At 39.7% G+C, this 21,781-nt stretch overlaps 1 protein-coding gene across 3 annotated transcripts in view; it reads left to right on the plus strand.

Moving 5' to 3' along the window:
* Window positions 1–21,781, plus strand: part of nhsl2 (NHS-like 2) — a 131,182-nt gene that overhangs the window by 36,250 nt on the left and 73,151 nt on the right. The window lies entirely within an intron of this gene.

Raw genomic sequence — 21,781 nt, forward strand, 5'->3', positions numbered from 1 at the left:
GGAGAAAGACAGAGAGCCACAATATTTTTAATAAGGACATCTTATTAAAACAGGTGGGGTATTATTTGACCCCGTTTGAAGACTGTGAGAACTTGCCATCGCAGCAAAGGAAAGACCGAAATACCCAGAGGACAGAGACAGAAGGACTAAGAGGAAATTGGAAAGAAAAAAGTGAAGAAAAAAAATGCAAGAAGTCATTATTTTGCAGTAGAAGTGGAAGGAGACCCAACTTCCATTTTTACTTTGCTGATAATCTACTAGTTTAGAAGCCAAGTTTCTGATGTAAAATATGCTTAAATTAATGCAAAAGAAACTTTACTCAGAGTACAAACATGATATTTAAAATGTTGAAATGTTAAATATAAGCAATCACGTGTAAAATTAATTTGTTTTTATGCTTTTTCATAGATAATGAAATGTAGATTAGGACATACAGGTTTTTTTGTGTATGGTTTTGTGTTTTATTTGTAAAACAAATTCACAATATGGACATGTGATATTTAAATATCATATTCCAGTTGTGAGGAAGTGCATTTTTATTTAAATGAAGTATGAGTCAGCATGGTTTAATATATGTATTCTTATATTCAGATGTGCTGATGAGCAGACAGAGAAGATCGAATGTGTTTCACCTCGGATGTGATTTAACTTAAAGGTCAACTTGCAAATAATTCTCAAAAAGTACACGTGCAATGAAAACCACAATAAAAACTGACATTAAGGAGAAGTGTGATTAGTTGCCTGTTTTGGTTTTTACAAAGAGACACATTTTTGAAGATGGGGAGAGAGAGGGGAGACAGGAAGATGACTGAGAGGAAGACAGCGAAAGATGAAAAGAGGGAAAGACACGAGGGAAGTCATTATTCTCAGCAGAAAGGCCGACTCTTTGTGGTTGTACAGTGTGTGTTTGTCTGTTGAGGATTATAATGCATGTGCACGTATACGACTTCTGTTTGTGAGTGAGAGCAAAACTGAAGAGGAGAGCGACTGAGGGAAAAGTGAAGAGGAAAGAAAGCTGGGAGGAGAGGAAAATCAATGACTCAGACTCTGATGATAAGACTGACTGGTTCAGACCTTATAAACAAAAACACCTGAATGCTAAGAGGTTGAGATGGAGTATGTATATTATTCAAAGGATAATTCAAACTGGGTTTAGTTTTTCAGTCATTAATGACAACATTGTACTTGATGGAGTAATTGCTGTGATGATTGTGTTAGATTAGGCCTTTATAGAGCCAGAAATTCTTGCTATGACTTAGCTGAAATATAGGCTACACCTCAAACCCCGTCCAATTATAGTCTACCCTCAGTCAAGACTTGAGTGACGGATTATATCTGAAGATAAGAATCAAGAAATTGGGGGAAAACTGTGCTTTTTTGATTCTGCAGTGTCTGGAATAGTAAGCTCTGTACTACTCTGGATAACTTGGGTTTCTTTGCTGTCACGCTGGTAAAACATTACGTGATTTGTTTTGAGAGATATCGAGTTTCGGAAGATGGATGAAGAAAGATGGAAGAGATGAAACGACGGAAGCTGTTATTTAATAATGTCAGGGAGGAGTGATGTGAGGATAACCAGAGAAAGCGGGGGGAGCTTGTAGAGGAGGCGAAGTGACGATAGAGCGACATAGGAGTGAAATGAGGACAGTGAGAGTAAAAGAGAGAGAGAGGGGCAGAGCAGTAGTCCTCCTCCTTCACCCCCCCTTCATCCCTCCGGGGAGCAGAAAAAGTCTGGCTTGAGTTAGCCATGCAGAAGAAAAAGAGAGGGACACACACACACAGTCAATCCATCACTCCCCTCCCACCCTAATACTCGTCCTCCTCTCCTCTCTTTTCCCTCCATTTGCTATCTGAAGGGAAAGACGGTACATTTACTGTCCCTTTTCTTTCTCTCCATCCAGCTGCTTTTTTTCCCCTGTTTGTTTATATTTGTCCGCAGGACGGCCGAACTGAACTGCACTCAGGTATGTGGGAGGGTGAAGTGGGTGAGGGAGGGATGTGGGTGAGGTATGTGTCAGCATTACAAGCCCTCTCTCTTGTTGTCCATCTACCTACCTGTCTGTCTCTCTTTAGCCACTGACACGAATCTCTAAATTTTTTATTTTGTTTATTGACTCTTCCTCTAAGCTGCAAAGACATGATAGACGGAATATGTCAACTTCAGTTTGAAATACCTTTACTGCAGAAGATGATCTGCTACCTCTGTGGTTCTGGTTTGATTAACCTTAAGCAAGTAAAACTTCTTGGTTAAGTTTGGAGAAAGATTGCAGTGACGATTAAAAGAAACCACTGTTGGTTTGTTGACCGAACCACCAACCTGAGTGTAATAACCTCATCAAGCCAGGTTTGGGAACTTTTTCCCCACACATTGAAAGGGCTCGGATTGTGTTTGGGTCAGGCTCTGGTCAGGCTAGGAAATGGGTTTGGGTCAGGCAGGGATTTGGTTAGGACTTGAGATCAGATCAGGCTTTTGTTGAATCTGGCTTGGAGTTGGCATGGGTCAGACTGAGATTAGGTGGGTTAGGATCAGGTTAGGATTTGGCTAGGATTGGGTTACGATTGGGCTTTTGTCGTACTAGGAATCAGGTTCAGGCTGGGGTCGGGCTAGGACCGATCTAAGATTGGGCTAGGACTCAGGCTAGGATTGGTTTAAGATTGGACTAGGATTGGGCTCGGTCTTGAGCTGGAATTAGGCTAGGATCAGGATCGGATTGGGCTTCCTTTGGGAATTGGGTCCATGTCAGGCTAAGACTGGATAAGGCTCGGGTCTAGGTACGATTAGTTTTAGCTTGGGGTCCAAACAAACTACAAAACATTGAGCATCAAATGTAAAAACATTCATAAATGGGGTCTAAGTTGAAACTTTGTCACATCAATCAACAACAGAAAAAACAGATTTATTCATAAAGAAATTGATACTGACTGTTTTTCAGTGGCTTGTTTTTTGGAAACATTTTGTTTTGAGCAGTTAATGTGTTGTGCGTCGGATGCCACAGGGTGAGCGCTAACCTGATCTCCTGCTGTCAGTGCCTTAACAACTCTGTCCTCAACATTTTGCAGACATTAAGTTGAACTTGGAGCCTTGAAGGCTTTATCGCTGAGCATAGATGTTGTGTGTATGAGAAAGAAAGAGCATGTAAACAAATAGAAATATAACACCCAGAGGTATTCTGAGGTGATAACGATCTCTTTCACACACAGCCCAACACAAAATCAGCTCTTATACGTCTATCAGACTGTGTTGCTCTGTATCAGGGAAGATTTTCCTTTTAGACATAAATGTGTCACTCCACATTGCTTGACTGACTGCAAACTGCAAACTCACAATGGTACACACACTCTTTCTATGTTCACTCTTCGCATCAAACACACAAAGATTTGTCTTTTACACTGCTGCAAAATTTATGTCTTATCATTGGCTTCATTTGCATTGTTGTACAACACTGCTTAGAACTCTGTGTGTGTGTGTGTGTGTGTGTGTGTTTCACGATGTACTTGCATGAAAAGACTGCTGTTTGGAGCTAAACCAGGAATCCCAGTGGAAAACAGTGTCAGATCTCTGTGTCTCTGTAAGTGTTGGGGGAACTTTTTGGTCTTTCTGGTTTTCCTGACAGAGCCGAAAATCTTTCTGCTGGAGAAAAATCATCTGATCGGAATCACTTTTATTCACAGAGAAGAATAAATTCTGATAGAGCTGCAGAGATATATCAACAAGTAACTGATAACATGTCGATTCTTAGGCGATAACCACAGTAAGACCTCACATACAGTGCAAATGCATATAGACGATGGATGAGATGGCTTCATGTGATGCTGTACATTCTCTGGTAGATGTTCAAAATGTAGTAAGGGTTATACATATTTTTAGCAGCTAACAAAGAAAGACAAGAAATGATAAATTTAGTGCTTTCTCTTTCATAAATACAATAATTTGGACGTTTTTGACATTGAATACTGAGAAAGCATTCAGAACAAAGGTTTAAAGGTTTAAATATGTATTTGATGATACAAAATTTAGCTGCCTTGGATACTGTGTTTACACTTGTGGCTGGTTTATTGGGTTCTACTAGCCAACGTATCTGCAAAACAGGAGAATTGCATCACAATTTTTTTTTATGCAGCTGCAAAAACTTGAGTAGTACACTCTGAAAGCATTCCCAGACTTGTACACACTGTACAACAGTGACTCTGAAGTGCATACTTTGTTTTTACATGTACAACTTGCCCGACTCAACAGAGCTAGCATAGCAGCAAGCAGGTACGTGTTAAAGTCAACACTGGTCGGTTAGTTAATGACTTGGTTAGCTAGCTTCATCAGTGTGACTGAGCTTGTTGACACAAGAGCAAGTTGTTGGATTTTTCTCTGCATATAATTCCTCAGAAACTATGGTCTTTTCAGTTTTCAGTATGTTTTCAGTAACATTGAACTTAATATGTGGTTTTGTAGATGCCACCACAGTCCTCCTGCTTGAGTACTCCTGTGATTTTACTTACTATGGTGCGTTAGCTTGTGATAAAAGTCACATGTTTAGCTCATAATTATTGTGTCACTTGTGCGTAACTAGCGTTTTAGCCTGCTGGTTCTCTAGGACGCCCCATTCTTTCATTTTTCGGTTCTTGAAGGTATTTTGTTATTTAAGTGTAGATTTGTGTCCCATCAGTGTGTCTCAGTACCTCCCAAAGAGATTAGGGGCCAATTTCACAGCTGGGGATTAAGCTTCATCCCTGACTAAACTCATTTTTCCCCCAATGGAAACCTCCATTGAGACAGAAAATTACTCTCAGACTTGTAGCAGCATTTATGTCTGTGATACCAACACCCCTCGCACACACACTCCTTCATAAGTTTGACAATCACTAATTATCCTGCAGCTTTCCTTGTGACAGTTTCATTATTTAGTTGCAAAGTTTTAAAAGTGTTCATACCGCTGAAGTACTTATGTGCTCTTACAAAATGAAACCTGTGAAAAAATATCTCATAGGATGTTTTAATCCAACAAAATGTACTAAGGATAAATTCTAAATAACATGAAAAAAAAAAACACTGTAAAATGTGTAGAGACTGGATGGTGGCACTGTTTTCCACAATGAATACTTAGTGTTTTGGAAGTCTTCATCTCCTTTAGTTCCAGAGTTCAGTCGAGAACTTCTTGTCCCTGGTGTCTGACCGCAGTGTGTCCACCAGTATTAGGTTATCTGCTCTCGAGGGATTAACCGATTTTCTCTGGTCTGGAGGAATGTGTGAGAGCTGAGCAGCTCTGGCAGCGTGGATAGCAGATCAGAGTACATGAGCCCTGCCCAAGGAGCAAGAGCATAGGACTTAGCAGTGAGGGTGTTTACATTAGTGCACATTAATATTCAGGATATCAGCCCTATGAAAGGTCTTTGGTATATACATACATAGTGTTGAGAAACGTAAGTCTTGTAAGGAAAAGAATAGATACACAGTACACCTTGTTTATGTTGGTCATTTAGTTTATTTGTGTTTAGAGGTCCTGAAACTTATTGTCACGACTTCTTGAATTAATGAGTTTTTTGGTTCTTTCATGTGAGAAATTTTCTGTATTTCTGTTTTCTCTTTGCTCCTCTGATCAAAGTTGGGTTGTTGCCAGGCCAGTATCAATTGAATGTGATAAAATAACACCCTGCAGTCGTAGTGAAGCAGATTATCTGAGACATTGAGTGTTAATCTCTTAATTAATACCTAAGTGTTTTTTTCTGAACTGATATTGGTATATCCCATGTTTTTTAGATATCAGTATGGTTTTTTGCCAATTAATGTAACTCTAACATTGCAAACATTACCAGGATGTTTGGAAAAAATGGATATTAATACTAATATATGGTAATTTGGTGCCTTTGCTCATCTTAACTGTCTTATTAAAGGTGCTATATGTCAATTTTTGCTGTCACTACATAGCAACGTTAGCAAGGCTGTAAGTTCACCATCAAGCTTCATTCCTTTACTCGCCAAGAGCTGTCTCCAACAGTAGAAAGCAACAGCAGTGTTATTTCTTGTTTTGTTTCTATTTCTTTTACTTCGTTCTCTGATGCCGAACGTAGTTTCTTGCCCAGAGCAGGTGGTGATAATGGTTGCCTGCCAAGAGCTTTGGCCATTGTTGTGTTTACTGTTCCAGTCGTTGAATCATTGACTAAAGGTTAGAATACGTTCTTCAGGCAGCTCTACTTCTTCACTCTCTCATATTGGACTAAGGACAGACCGGATGCTACAGTGACTCACTGTTGCCTCTTGTGGTATGAAGTGGCATTATGAGATAGGGCGGGCCAGGGCTAGCTTTTTAGCATGCTAACTTCAGTGGATATACTGCAACACAGTACACAGATGTCTTTAACATGACGTCAAAACTGTTATTTCTTCACATCCTGTTGATAATTTTACTTAATTTTTATGTTTTAAACTGGAATACTTGCATACAGCTCCTTTTAAAGTTACAGAATTCAGTGTAATAAAAAAAAGAAGTCAGTGGGAATTTCAGAAATTCAAGTCTTTTGTTAGCTGACAGGCAGCTTTTACAGGGCTTTCTCAGAGGGATAGTGTCAGCCTGAACACAGCCTTACAGGTGTTACCGTTGTGTTAACCAGTAGCCCAGTTTGTTTGGTATCTTGTTAAAAGCACCTTGTCTCAGTTTAACGTTGTACTGTAAAAAAATTTAGACTCTTCCACAACACACACAATATTCTTTAGATTCGGTTTTCTTTGGGCGTGGATACAGATTTGGCCTCAGTCTCCTCGTGCAGCCTGGTCATATTACTCATCACAGCAGAATGCTTTTAACAAATTACACCAAGTGTGATGTTGTTTCCCACGCTTCTCATCTGTGCCTGCGGGGATGACATCAACCAGCAGCTAGAGGAGCATCTCACAGTGATGATATCATGTGTTATTGTTGCTGCTGGGATGATCACAGGGAAGACCCAAGGGTATATTTTAGAGGCTGCTGGCACTCACAGGGATTATGCGCACTTCCAAGTGATGTGACATACTGTAGTTGGTGAAAGACCAAGTTCAGTTTTGGTGATTTTCTTGTAAAGGAAGGATTAAGTTTTGAAGTTCACACACAGAAGCCAAACTAATGTTCTGATTTGTTTAAAACGTCTTGATCCAACAGAAACAGAAATATTCATCTGGTTCCCAAACATCATCAAAGCTGCACCGTGATGATCCAAAACAGTGAATTAAATACTGCTCTGTTGCATTGTTCAGCTCTAGAAAATGACCCCCTTTTAAACCAAGTGTAGAACATTATAATAAATCCTTGAAAATAAAAACCTTTTTTTGTAATTTCTGCATTCCAGTTTTTACCAGCAACTGCAGTAAATGGCTTGAGGTTTCTTTGTAGAATGAGCTTCAGATCCTTGTTAAGGCTTGTTATCCCAACGTCTCCAATGGTTCTAACCCCCAAATTATCTGTTCATGCCATGACTTCACTGATTTGTGGACAATTAAAAATCACCCCCTGAACTTTGTCTTTCAGCATCTCTACATGATCCACTTGATGCGTGTTTTCATTTTGCAGACCAATTACTGACTGTAATATTGTTACATATTTATAATTCATTTGGTACAAATTACTATACCTTATTTTTATTCAAATGTTCCACAGCTCATTTTGTAATAAAATCCCTCAAGTAAACAAAAATGACCTGGTACAGACGCCGCCACAGACTTGGCCCCATCGTGTCTTGGAGCGACTTGCGGCGCTCTCCCCTTATATTTGCATTGTTCTTTGGCTTTGAGGGGAGCTAAATGTTTAACCACCAACCAACAACACTGATTATTATTTGATTAAGGGACCATGGGGTAAGACTGCAGGAGGCAAATGAAATTAAAGAGCATAATAGAGCAGAACTAAATACCAAAACACTGGGTTGGCCTAATCCTCCCTCAGCACGACAATGTGGGGCGGGAGGAGGAGGAAAGAGGGGTGTGTTTCTGCCTGTTTGTGTATTTGTGGGTCTGTAGTATATATGTGTGTTGTTGTACTTGTATACACATGAGGATCAAATGGCAGCCCAAGAAAAGATAATAAACCCCTCTATAGTAAGGATGTTTTGCCCTGGTTCGCCTTATTAAAAGGCTGACTCAAGGTTAAGAATTAAGTCTAGGAGTAGAATTAGCTGTAGGCCTTCAACTGGTGGGACTATTCCTCAACAACAGGGTTTGGGTTGACTTTGTTTAAACCCACAGATCTTTATTTTTCCAGCTTCCTAAGATCCCAAATTTGCCAAAATGTTAACAAAATGAAACACAAGACTTTGACAGAAAATCTCAACCTATCTTGTCTTGATAGATGGTTGTATTTCAGATCCAGCTCAATGGCCTTATGGAAACCTGGCCCAAAAACAAAGAGGCTAAGAACTCCACCTTGCACCTTTAACTTTCACACTTTGTCATCTGCTACCGACTTGTTAGCTGTGAGAGAAGAGAGACTTTTCTCCAGAGACAAATAACAGCATCAGATGTTTATTCGGATAGCTTAAAACACATTTGTTCATGTTTAACTGACAAGGACTTGTGGTGGCTGTGTGAATCATGTGCATGTTTTTGTGATTTTCTAGCTCAATGCACCTTACACTTGGCCTACTGTGAGCCCTCACTCTTGTTTACTGGTGTTAATCGAGGAATGAACATGTTCTGCAGCAGGGGCTAATTTAGCTCGAGGAAGCGCCAGCCGTATATTAGAAGACAAAAGCTGATATCAGCCAAATAAAACATATCGGAGGTTTGATACCACCAGCTGAAAGCAGCATTGTTTTTTATAAATGCAGATTGAAATCCTGAGTCAAGCGTCTGGCTCACAGTCTCTGAGCATATTGGTAACAATCTGGTCTGTCTAGCTTTTTTTTCTGAACAGGATAACAGTTGTACCAAACAGGGATCTCCTGTTGCATAACAGTCTGTATTAGAGATTGGGAAAAAAAATGTCTATTTGCTCCAAGTGACCTCAATCTCCAGAGAAAATAAATCTGCTGTTGGACCTTGCAGCAGTTGTAAGCTATTGTATATGCATCAGCAGAGATAAGGTAGCATCCACAGTATTAGTATTAGTGCAGGTGTTTGTAGGAGCACTGTTGTACTCAACTCCAGCACAATTTATTTTCACTTATACCCTGTGGGGAATGCAAACGTGGGAGTGTTACCCATAATAGAGCGCAGCAAATGTCCTTAATGGAGTGTTGTTGCATGTGTTAGCACATCAGCCAGAAATACTCTATACATAGCATTCCTGTAAACCATTTTCCAAAACATACCGTACATTTTAAATTGATTATTACCCTGTTCATATCCAATAATAGCCCTTAATAAACCATCCTGCTTCTCATCCAATGCATATTTGGATGGCTTTGTCATATGGCATTACCAAAATTGCTTCAAGCTAGCCGTGAGCAATCACATCTTGTTTTCTTCTCATTGTAATTATGATTACAGACAGATGCAAACAGACACCTGTCCAAAAGTGGCTCTTCAGAAAGGCTCACTTTAAAAGGGACGGTTTTTGTTAACCATTGTCATTGTTTAAAGATACTACATGTACGTTTTTGCTACCGTTACGTAGCTAACGTTAGCATTAACAGCTGTTTACTTAGGAAAAGTTGCGAGTTCTGCATCAAACTGGAAAGCAACGGCAATGTTTTGCTTGTAGTTCTTTCTGCTCTTTTCTTCCACTGAAGTTAGCATGCTAATTACCTGGCTCCAGCCCACCCCTGCCACCTCGTCATTTTCCGATAGCAACTCACCTTAGCGTCCAGACTACCCTGAAGAAGTAGCGCTGCTCAGAGGGTGTGTTATAACCTCTTGCATTGTTAAAACGATTGTTGAAACTCTTGGGAAGTGACAATCACCATCACCCTGGTAAGAAACCGTATTTGGTTGCAGAGAAAACTCACGAACAGTCCTTTAAGTATAGATGAACAACAGTTTTTGGCAGCACCTATAACATGATCTATCATCATCACAGTATTATATTTACTATTTGAATCTAAGCTACCCAACAGTAACATTTAAATCCAAGCAAAAGCACAGTGTAACACACCATTGGTTTTACATCATGTGGAGTACTCCACAGCCTGTGGAAACAGTTGTATAATATCTTCTGTGTCTCTGGATGTCATTAGGGGTCATTGCTTGATCTTGGAGAGAGCTAATTTTTAGCAGAAGGCCTGGATTGAAAACTCGTGGGGGTGAGCAGTTTGAAAGACACAGGCATTTACCAGACAGGGAGAGTTTAATGAAAGATACAATCAAGTGTCATTGTGGGAAGAGACAGGGGTTTTGGAGCTTGAGTCATACAAGGCTCCAAAAGTCAGGATGGCTTGACCGTTCTTTTATCCTGTCTCACCCTTCTTACCCGTTTAATCAAGGCAGCGAATAGGACTGAAAGTCACGATGGCATGATGTCTGTGGCCACAAGTTAGTTTTCATTGCATTATGGGATGAACTGAAACCACTGACAGCCTGAGAGGAAGGACAATAATCACCTTGAGATGTATACCTGTAAGCTGTGTTGTACCTACTGTACGTTATACTGTATTTTATCTGAGTCCTGGCAAACAAAGCACATCAAGTGTCTCACTGTGTTGAAATATAGCATGGTCTTGTTGCATCAGTGTTGCCTTCAGGGTGTTACAGCTCCAGGCAGACAAGGGAGCACTGAGAATTGAACCCAAAAAAAAGTTGTTATTTTTAAAGTTTTTAGTTTTGTGCATCGTTGTACTGTCTTGTTTGTTTATTCCCAACCTGCCACAGCCTTTCTCTCCTGGACCATTTTTTTAAACTCCTTTTTTCTTCATCTTCTCCTCTGTTTTATTATCAGTTTTTTCTCTTTATTTCATCAATATGTCTACTTTTCTGTCCCTTTCTGTGGAAACAGATGCTAACATGCCAGCCTGATACAGATGATGGATGGATGATGAAACAGTTCTCCTCTGGGAGTGACAGAAAGAAAGAAAGCCACGAGTAAAGCCGTACAGGGATGAATTTGGGAGGGTGGCAGATGAAGTGAGGGAGAAGAGAACAAAAGGACACAAGGACATAAAATGGGAGAAATGGAGGAAGGGAAGAGGAGGGAGAAAGAAATGGAGAAAGATAGAGAGAGAGCCAAAATTTCCCCTGCCCCATGTGGTCCTCCTCACCCCGCTGAAATCTTTCCCCACATGGTCCCCCCTCCCATCATCACCACGACCACATTATCTGTCCCAAACCAGAGTTATATAACTAGATTGGGGTTCTGAGCCAGAAATTTCCTTATGTAACCCCACTCTCTCAGACCACACTGTGACAACAGCTGAATTTTTTACTTTTCTGGTAATAATTGAAGGGTTTTGATTCAAATTACGGCAGGAAGAAGGCTCCAGATTTCTCTAAAAAAGTTTTTTTTATTTACTTATGTCTCTTGTCAGACATGAAGAATTTTACCACTGGTCGTTAATTGTTGGGTTAAAGCTGAGGCCAACGCTGCACAGTGGCAACTTTGCTCACTAGCAGCACCACATGGTAAAAAGAGGTAGGTAATTGGATTCTGGGGACTCTGTTACACGGATTTCTTGCAGCACGATATGACGAAGAAATGGTCATGAAAACCTTAGAGTTTTAGGGGAATTCCTGTAGTGTTGATTCACTGATGACAAAATTTGTTAAAGAGTTTTATCTTGACTTTTATTGCAAAATTATAATTTCAGAGTGGTAATATCCATCGCCATCATTGCCAGCGATCAATGTAAGATCTTTATTAACATTATTTTAATTTCTCAACAAACAGCTCCAAATGTAGCATAATAAAAAACTTAGTTTATGCTTTATTTAATCTGGTGGGGCTGCAGGGCTAGCAAAGGGGGAACCATCTTGGAATAACACACAAATGCAAAGATTGTTTTCGTGGAACAGTTCAGGTTGAACCTTGGAAATCCTGACACTTTAAATTGCAATGTTTTTTTTTCGTTGTATCACACAATAAGATCATATTGTATTGTTTTATGCAACATAATCCATCAGTGAAGAGCTGTGTTGTCTTGTGAAATAAAGGATTTGTCTGGTTCTGACTGTGGGGAGCAGTGAAACACTAATATATTCTAATGCCTCCCACATTTTCTTATCAAACTTCTAACAGTAATCTGGCTCTGTGGGGGGGTGGATTAGCAGATTAGCAACTCCCTCCTACATTGCACACATACACACATGTAAATTAATGGAAACTTGCTTTACATGGAGCGATTACTGAAAGCTTAAGACTTCAGGTGACAGTTGTCGACTCCCATCTCCCTGTCAGAATAAGAAGATAAAGATGGTGGGACAATATGTTGGGCTGTTAAGTGATGACTGAAGGGCTGAAGTCACCACTACAGCCAAGAGAGGATATATGTCTTTAAAACTGCATAGAAAGAGGCACTGGAAACTGATAGATGTCAGTATGTGTACTCTAACAAGCTGGAAAAATAGCAGGATGTTAGACACAGTGAAGACAATACAAGATATAGTGTATGGTTAGCTTTAGCAAGTAGAAAACCCAGCATAAGGCTTGTTTTGATCACCATGTTTTAATGTTAGCAATGTTAGCATAACATTAGCTCAAAATGCTACTGAAAGTCATTGCAAGTTTGAACCTGCTAAACCTAACAATCTGTCTAAAAATGGCTAAAGATGCTAACTTTGACCATGTTGATGTTATAACATTAGCATTCTAACGTTTATGCTACATGCTAACTTTGTAATGGTTAACTCTAACTATAGGCATGCTACCATGCTAATGATGGCACATTTTACTAACGTTACATTATGTTTTAATGTTAGCATAGCATTGAGCTCAAAATGCCACTAATAGTTGTGGAAAGTTTGAACCTGCTAAACCTGACAAACTGGCTAAAACTGTTAAAGATGCTAACTTTTAGCTTGATATTATAACATTAGCATTCTTACACATTCACGCTACATGCTAACATTATAATGTGTACACTAACTATAGGCATGTCACTATGCTACTAACAATAGCACACTATATTAACATTGCATTATGTTTTATCGTTAGCAATGTTAGCTTAATGTGAAGCCTAAATTGCTACTAAAACACGTCCTAATATGGCCACTGTTTGTCTAGCGCCACCCTCAGGCCAAGCTCAATTTTTTTGCCCCACAAATGGTAAAGATCTGAGAAAAGGAAAGTTTTTTCTCCTATTTTTCTTCCTTTCATGTTTTCTGACTGTAATGACCATTACAACTTCTTTATCCCCATTTCCTCCTGCTGTTTCTTGGCTTATTTTTGAAGCAGCAGCATCAGTGTTGTAATATAGATAAAGCATCCTGTCTTGTGTACCTTTCTGTCTCTCTGTCACACTTCTCTTCTTGATAGGCCGTCTCTTAGTGTTCTTTCTGTCTCTCGAGCCCAGTGTGAGCAGCACTAATATCACCAGGGGATGTCACATAACTTGTTCTGCTTCAGGGGAATTGTTGATGATTTCAACAGCTTACAGCTCTGCCATGCCTTTAGCTTGTAAAAATTGGTGAAGACAGAACTCCCATGAGGATACAGCTCCGGAGAGAATTAAACTCTCTGCTGTTTCTTTAGCAATTTGCCCATCTTGGTGATGTTTTTCTTCCTTTCCCAGATCTGGGATTTATCTCATCTTCATCTTCCTGTCATTAAAAATGTCTCTTTTGTAGAGAAGTCTTGATGTAATGAAGGTTTTGAATGCGCTTTTTGGTTTGAGCCTGTATCAGCTTGGGGAACGTTGGAGATGTTTCAAGACTGTGTCTATTTTACAGAAAATAAAGACAATTCTTGTTTAGTGGACACTTCTAGGACAGGGAAATTTTATTATTCAGTCCCCACAATGATGCTCATGAACTCATCCGGTCTGATGAAATGATTTAAATATTCTTGTTCCTATTTATAGCTGTTTTCCTCTGACTTATTAGCATTTTAGGGGATTCCATGTGAGGTCCTGAACCCAAGGTGGGGAAAGGATGCCACAGTATATGATTAGCATTAATTTATGCTCATTAAACTATTCATTAACCTCTTACACTCTTTATGGAAGCATCTGCTTTTAGTAGATTTCTAAGATACCCCAGGTTGGAGGCGTTAAGTTTTTGGGTTGTCCGTCCCATTTTTGTGGCTGTGATATCTCAGGAACGCCTCGTGGGAATTTCTTTAAATTTGGCACAAACGTTCACTTGGACTCAAGGATGAGGTGATTAGAGTTTGGTGGTCAAAGGTCAAAGATCAAGATTGCAGTGACCTCACAAAACGCATTTTTGGTTATACCTCAAGAATTCATTTATGACTGAAATGTCTGAAAGAATAGAAGGATGAAGTGATGGGGGAGTCGCTACAGTCTTTAACGCTTTGGCCCTGGGTCACTGGGCAAATGGACAAGTCTGGAAATTTTGTGGATTAAGTTGTTCACACACACACAGACACGCAACAGTCACTCGAATGCGCACAGCTGTTCATTGCACACATGACTAGTCCTCTTTGTCATCAGACTCATTTAAGAAATGAATTAAGGTAGAACATTTGCGTGGACATTTATGTTAGGTCTGGCTGTGTGTGAGTCTGCATGTTGTGTTTTTGTGTTGTCGTCCAGGACAGTCCTCTTAAGTGCATCACAGTGTAATCTCAGTTATTCCCCTGGTTTGCTCTTTAAGGGCACGAACACACACTCACATAGATACAAACACACACACACACGTTTTTGTGTATCCGAGTGTAATCTGAGTTCGTCCTGTCAGAGTCCTCTCTCAGTGGGAATCATTAAAGAGCAGTTAATTACCCATAATCCACTCTGGGCCAGATGTCTGCTCTGTTGGAGTGGTCAGAATATGTGTGTGTGTGCATATTTGTGTGTCAAAGTTTACCACTATTTTTGGCAACCTCCTCTTCTTTTTCCTCCACCTTCTCCTCCTTTTCTTTCATGCACTGTGCAGAGTTTGTAGACAGGATTTGTCTCTGTCAGCGTTGCTCCTCCTCTCCAGTTTGCCTCTTTCTCTCTCTGTTTGTTTCTCTGCCCACAAATCCATCCATCCCTCCCTCCCCTCTCCACCCCTCTCTCTCCTCCCTCTCTCCTCCCTCCCTTGTTCTCTATCATTTTGGTTCGTACTCACTCCTGGACCCAGAGGGATTCAGACGACTTGTTGCAGCTATCACAAAGCAAACTCTAGTCCAAACCTGCCGTCTGATCTGTTGCAAGGTACTGTAACAGTGTGAGTCAGTGTGTATATGTATGAGTCTTGTTTGTAGCATTAAGAGAGTCTGACTTTGAGCTGTGATAGTTGACTGCTCAGTGATAAAGGAGGTTTATGGCTTCATGGTTATTTCACAGTTCAAAGTGTGAACTTGTTTAATTTTTAACTGGGTCAACTGATCTCAAGAAAAAAATGTGCTACCTGAACGGTGTTACTCAACAGCTGACCAATTATTAGTATTAAAGGATGATTTCTGTTGTTTTTTAAATCCTAAATGTGGCGTAAAATGGGTGGTATATCTAATGGAAATGAATAAATGTCAGAGATTTTAGTCTAAAGGTCCATTTAGGTCTTACTCTGGGGCATCCAGTCACTGCTTGTGTTGACATTTGTAGATGTACATTTTGATGATTTCTTGACCACGTTCACTTAAAAATCGAGAGTGAAAGGTTATTTTTTGACCTTTGAAACCGTTATCGTAAGGTTCAGTTAGTCACTGATCTTAAGTTCATTGTTCTTAAGTCGGTTACCTTGAATCTAGAATATTTTAAAGTGATTAAATACCACTTTAAATAATAATACACAGCTCAACATACTCAAATAATCATCCACATTTTGAGCGTTAGAGTTCCTTCTCACCTTGGAAAGCTCACCTGAAGGTCCATTTAGTGTTTTTTCTGGAGCTTTCTCACATGACCTCCATCAGCAGATAAGTTGTCCTTGTCATCATGAAATAGTGGTTAATCAAATTTCAGAACACTTTGAAGAATTCATGTTGGTTTAATCTGGTGAAATCTGCAATAGGCAAATTTTACACAAAAAACTCCACAGTGGATTAGTTGTTCAACTTTGGTGAACATTTATGGGCTGCTGACCTGGAGAAAACCGTCTTGACAGTGTTGATCTTTATTGCACCATCTATGCGTTAGTACCAGCTCGGGAGGTATAATAGTATTCACTACATTGCAGAGTTTCTAACACCAGTTCTGCAGGATCTTCACTGTGCCACTTTCTGGTGTGACCTGGATTTAAATCTCAAAGAAGGCTGGAATGAGTACATTTTCTCATCTCTCTTAATTGACGCATTAAAGATTAATTGAAAATTAAAGGGGGGGGGGACTCAAATCCAAATCTGGATTAACAATCTTTGGCTGTACTGCTTCTGTATCTCCACAGCCGCTAAGAAGAAGAAATGTAGTTCATGACCGTCTTGTTGGATGATTTCTGTGAGGATAAATTCATCTGCATCTACATGTGATGTTGCCTTCTGCAACTTTTAACACTCACGGTTGTACAGCATGAAAAAAAGGTTCTTTTTCTTTCTATCCTTGGCATGGGATCTAGTTTGAAAAAACTTTTTTTTGCTCTTGAATAACCTGAATGCCTCAGTGAGTCTCCAAACCTTGTAACAACTGAAGTGGAAAAAAGCGATTTCCTTTGGACGAATGAGGTTTTGGTGCACAGCATCTGAACCAAGGACATAAAACAATGTTTAATTTACTTGGAAGAATCACTGTGCACTCTAAAGATAAGACAAGTTTTACAAGTTTTACACCTTGTTACTAGCTCTGTAAAGCCTGGAAAAAAAAAAACCTATCCTCCCTTTCATTTGTTTTAACTGGACAAACAGGTAAATCATTTCTGGTGTCATTTTTCTTTCGTAGTAGTGGCTCTTTGAATGGGAAATACCTTTTGAGCAAACCATGACAGAGGTAAACAAAGCTTGAATGACCTTTTGTTTTGATCCTTTGTTTCTCTCAAATGAACCATGAGCTTATTATTATGAGAAAGTTTGCCCTGGCACGCATTGTTAGGGTGTTAGTTCAAGGTCGGGCCACAATTATAAGGAGGAGATAAGAGGACAATAAATATTATGGATGCTTGAGTGAGATTTGGACAGAGAAACAGAAATAGAGTCGTCCTAAGGTGAACTAGTGTGAGAACTGAAGTGATGTTGTGGAGGAAGATAGATCCTCCGGTCATTCTCATGTGAATATGACACGAGAAAGAGGGTGAGAGACGGAGAGAGAAAGGAAAACAAGAGTGGTAATGTAAAATTTTCTCACCTTGTCTGGCTTTTCTGGGACAGACAGAGACAGAGAACGAGATAAAAGGTGATAGAAGAACAGAGACAAGAGGCTGAAAAAGTAAAAAGAGGACAAAGCGGTTCAAAGAAAGAAGACTGTGTGTGATAAAACGAGCTGTCAGCATAACACCGACTCTAAAACAGGGAGAAAGAGAGCAAATGTCCCCCGTTATCCACACTGATAGCTGACAAGATGTAGCCGCTTGTGTGGAATCGATGCCGTCGACTTAACGAGATGGTCTGGAAAATGGATGGCAAAACGGCAAGTCAGCAAGAAAAGGGAACAGCTTGGTCTCTAACGACGCTTAGTCCCCCTCCGGGCCTCGACACCGTTACGTAAGCAGCGGGATCGAATTGTAGGCAAAAGCTAAAAGCGATCTCTATGGGAGGTCCAGGGATGAACCTGGATTAGCAGTGGTTTAGGGATATTTGTAATAGGGAATCCCAGCAGATTTCACTGTGCAAATATGTTTCTTATATGCCAGGGAACATTCACTGCTGTTTCTCATAGCAAAAGAAGAAAGTAGAAAAGAGTTGCCTCAACAACTGGTGGGGACAGACATTCATGTCAAAATTAGCAAATGTTAGCATGCTAACCGCTATACTAAAATATGGCAAACATCATACCTCTGAAACATCACCATGTTAGCATTGTAACTGTGAATATTTAGCATGTAGTTCAAAGCGCCTCAGTGCCTATGTGCAACCTCACAAGGTTGTTAGCATGGCTGTAGATCCTTAAGCCGTTATTTCATATGAACAGGGTTTTTTCCAGCTGTTGGCTGGATGGCCAGACGCTAGAACATTTTCAGCCGACTACTTTCACTGTTTCAAGTCACACACAGCTCCTCTGGGTTATGTCTAGATCAATTCAGGGTTGCAGTGCATGTGTGAAAGCAGCTTTAGTCTAGTTAAAGATGGTGGAGGTGGATCGAGAGTTGTTTATAAAGCTTGTGCATCATTTCAGGCTCTGGTAACTTTTATTCACTGCCGTCTGACATTTTATTGACCAAATAATTAATCCATTAAGTGAGCAAACAGTAAGAAGATTAATTGATAATGAAAATAGTCTACAATTGCAGCTCCTTTTGAGGATTTTGCAGACCTTCCTTTATGCTATAGGGTCAGCCCCTAACTGTAGTACCTGCCCTGTAATGAGCACCAGCAGAGAAACAGACACCATCTATCCTACAAGACAAGTCCTCCAATGCACCCTAAAACCATAGTGATGCTAATAAAGTGAGGAATAATTTACTAAAATGTATCTTCTGGGGAAAGGAGATGAGCTGTGAAGCCATTTTTCTGCTGTGATAGCTCCTGACAGAGAAGGCACAAGTAAACATCCCAGTGAAACCACAGAGCAGAGTTGAATCTCATTTCGCTGGAAGAAAACAGAGGGAAGTCATTGTCCTGGAATCTCATCTTCATTTCCTCATAGCTGATGCTATCTGTGTTTTACCAGAGAAATAAATGTGAACAAACTGGAGGTGTATGAGATGTATCAGAGGTGCAATCAGACAAGGCTTCATTTAGATTTGTTTGATACATCATGTTTGTCATGATGACAATGGTGCAGAGAGGAAAACCTGCTAAACTCACCTGGTAAAACATGACTTTATCAGGAACTTTACAAGTAGAAATGAAGTATTCTTCAGTTCATACAGGTTCACTTCTTATATGTTAAATATAAGATACTTATTTTAACTCCTATTTATTTTATATTGCTTTAAACAGCTGGAACAGACAACACATTTAGCTTTGAGCTAACTTTTTTGTTTTCGGGTTTTTTCGTCCGACCCAGTCTTGTGAACACGATATCTCTCAAACACGTGGAGGGAATTTATTCAAATTTAGCACAAAGCTTCATTTGGTCTCAGGGATGAAGAGTTTAGAATTTGGTGGCCCAAGGTCAAAGGTCAAGGTCACTGCGACCACACATCCATCCTGTTTTTGGCCCTAACTCAAGAATTCAGTTTTGGCAAAATTTCACACAAATCTGATGTCTAACAGGATAAAATTCTGAAGTGATGATATTTTATATCCAAAAGGTCAAAGGTCAGCATCATAATGTTCTGCAAAATCACTTTTCTGGCCATTATCCTACCCCATAACTCTGGGACAGAAGGGGAGATTGTGACCATATTTACAGCAACTTCACTGATTGGTGGAGGCGTACAACAGCAAGGAGGTAATTCTAGTTTGTGGAGAGATAAAGGAGGATTTCATGCCCAAACTAAGAATAATTTCTAGAGATTTGGCATGTGGCAAAACTTATCACTTCGCAATTGCTATACACACTCTGAAATATGTCATTCCTTAATTAGCGATAAAACATCCGGACAGCGTCTTAAAATAACTGGCAACTTGGGTACAACTAAATATGGCTGTGTGGATGTGATGTCTTTTTCTGGACTGCTGATATTTTGGAGCTCTTCAGTACATTCAGCACCTTCTTCTATCAGCTGTTTATCAGGATGTGAGATGCAGCAGTGAGAAAGAGGACGAGCAGAGACGGAGCTGATCTATGATGGCAGCAGCTTCACGGATCAATATAAGGACACAGAGAGATAATGGCGGCCTTGTATTAATTATTAATGTAATATTTAGATTAAAGCAAGTGCAATGAAATTGAAATAAATTTAAAAAAAAAGAGATATAGAGAAAGAAAATCTTAAATAAACAAGTAAATAATCAGCTGTCACAATGTCTATTTATATGTGGACCTCAGGCAGAGTAGCTGGTGTGATACAGCAAACAAACAAACCTGAACTGAAAAAACAAAAAGCAACGAAACCGACTAAATTATTAAAGTCACAATCAGAGACAAAGGCCTGATGGGAGATTCTGCAGTTTGCTTTTTCCAGACAATATGATGGTTGCAGTTAAAATAAAAAGAGATGAAGTTCTGTTAGAGGATATATTTAAACACGCAGAGGAAAATAAAACTGTGAGAGAAAAGTAAATTATACTTTGGGACTGATTGTAAGTTTAAAATGCTTGTAATACAGTGAAGGGGTTGTGAGTTTATGAGAATCGTCCACATTGTTTTTTTCTTCTTTTTCGACTTAAAGTTGCGAGTTAAGCACTCTACATTTTCGAGATAGAGACATCTCCACTGATGCGTCTTGAGTGGAAAATGAATTTGCAATCAGCCCTTTAATAGCAGTGTGTGGGTGTCTGTGTGACCTTGAGTAACCTTTACAGCTGTTGGCCATTTCATGCATTAGAAACTGTCTTCAGCAGTGCATGAAACAGCTGTGAGTGAGTGTGTGTTTCGACGAGATAGATGGAGGAGGGAGAGGGTAAGGGAGGAGAGGAAAGGAGGAATAAAAGGAGGAACTAGGTGGTAAAGGAGGTAGAAGTCATCAGCAGACCTCTCCTCTCTTCTCCTCATTGTGTATTCTCCCCATTTCTCCCTCTCTCTGTCTCATTCTTTCACCCTCTCAATCTCATTCCCTGTGCCGCTCACTTCACTTTCAATTTCTCTGCCTCTGTCTGAACCCAGCCAGTCTCACCTTCCTCATTTATTCATTTCTCTGTCTGTCAGAGCACATTTCTGCTTCCTCCCTCCACCTTCCTCACTCCTCTGCAGCCTCTCCTTCTCTCTATCTCTATCTCTTTTTGTGGTTACATCATGTGGACAAAAGTATGTGGACACCTGTACGTCGTTGTTGAACCAGGTGATAACACCTGGCCAGAGGTGTTGGACAGGGGTTGTGACCAGTCAAGTTAAACAACAAACTGTGAAAACCTTTCCTGGCTTTGTGTTGAAACAGTTAAGACATAAATCAAACTTATTAAGGGTGTAATTAATAGTAAAATCACCAATATCTAGTAAGTCAGTGTGTTTGGCTGTGCTGTATATTCATTAAAATGTTTCATGGACCTTTGCCAGACATCGTATTCACAATATGAATCAACAGAAACTTTATAATGGAGCCAAAGTTAGTATTCATCAGAATATGATGTGGATTTTTAGATTTAGATTTTGACATTTTTAGGATGTTTTTTTAACCTTTAATGATCCAAATACTTGGTATTGGTTGTTGCATAAAAATGTTTCTTTTACACAATTTCTTTCTCCTACACACCTGTAATTCACTTAGCTTGTTAGTTCATTATTATCCTTTCACACATTTTTTTTTTTGTCTATTGCAGCTGCCCGACAAAAACAAAAACCACCACCAAAAAACCCGACACATGAAGACGTAAAGAAGTTGTACAGTTAGCATCTGAATTGCCCTTTAAGTGCTTTACGTAATTATTTTATATTTATGAGATGAGCTCAGTGTCTTAAACATCATGTCTGTTGGTGGAATGTCAAATGTGGGAAAAGTTGTGTTTAAGTTTGTTAACTTTGTCTCAAACGCCTGGATAAGAAGGCAAGAGTAATTAGTGTTTGTATTGTGTCTTGTAGGCACATGAACTTCATTTGTTTGCGCCGTTAATTACGATCTATAAGAAGTCTGGCTCAGCAGATTCAGCGTCCACATACT

This window comes from Lates calcarifer, linkage group LG14 (assembly GCF_001640805.2).
Source record: "Lates calcarifer isolate ASB-BC8 linkage group LG14, TLL_Latcal_v3, whole genome shotgun sequence".
In the NCBI taxonomy this organism is placed as follows: domain Eukaryota; kingdom Metazoa; phylum Chordata; class Actinopteri; family Centropomidae; genus Lates; species Lates calcarifer.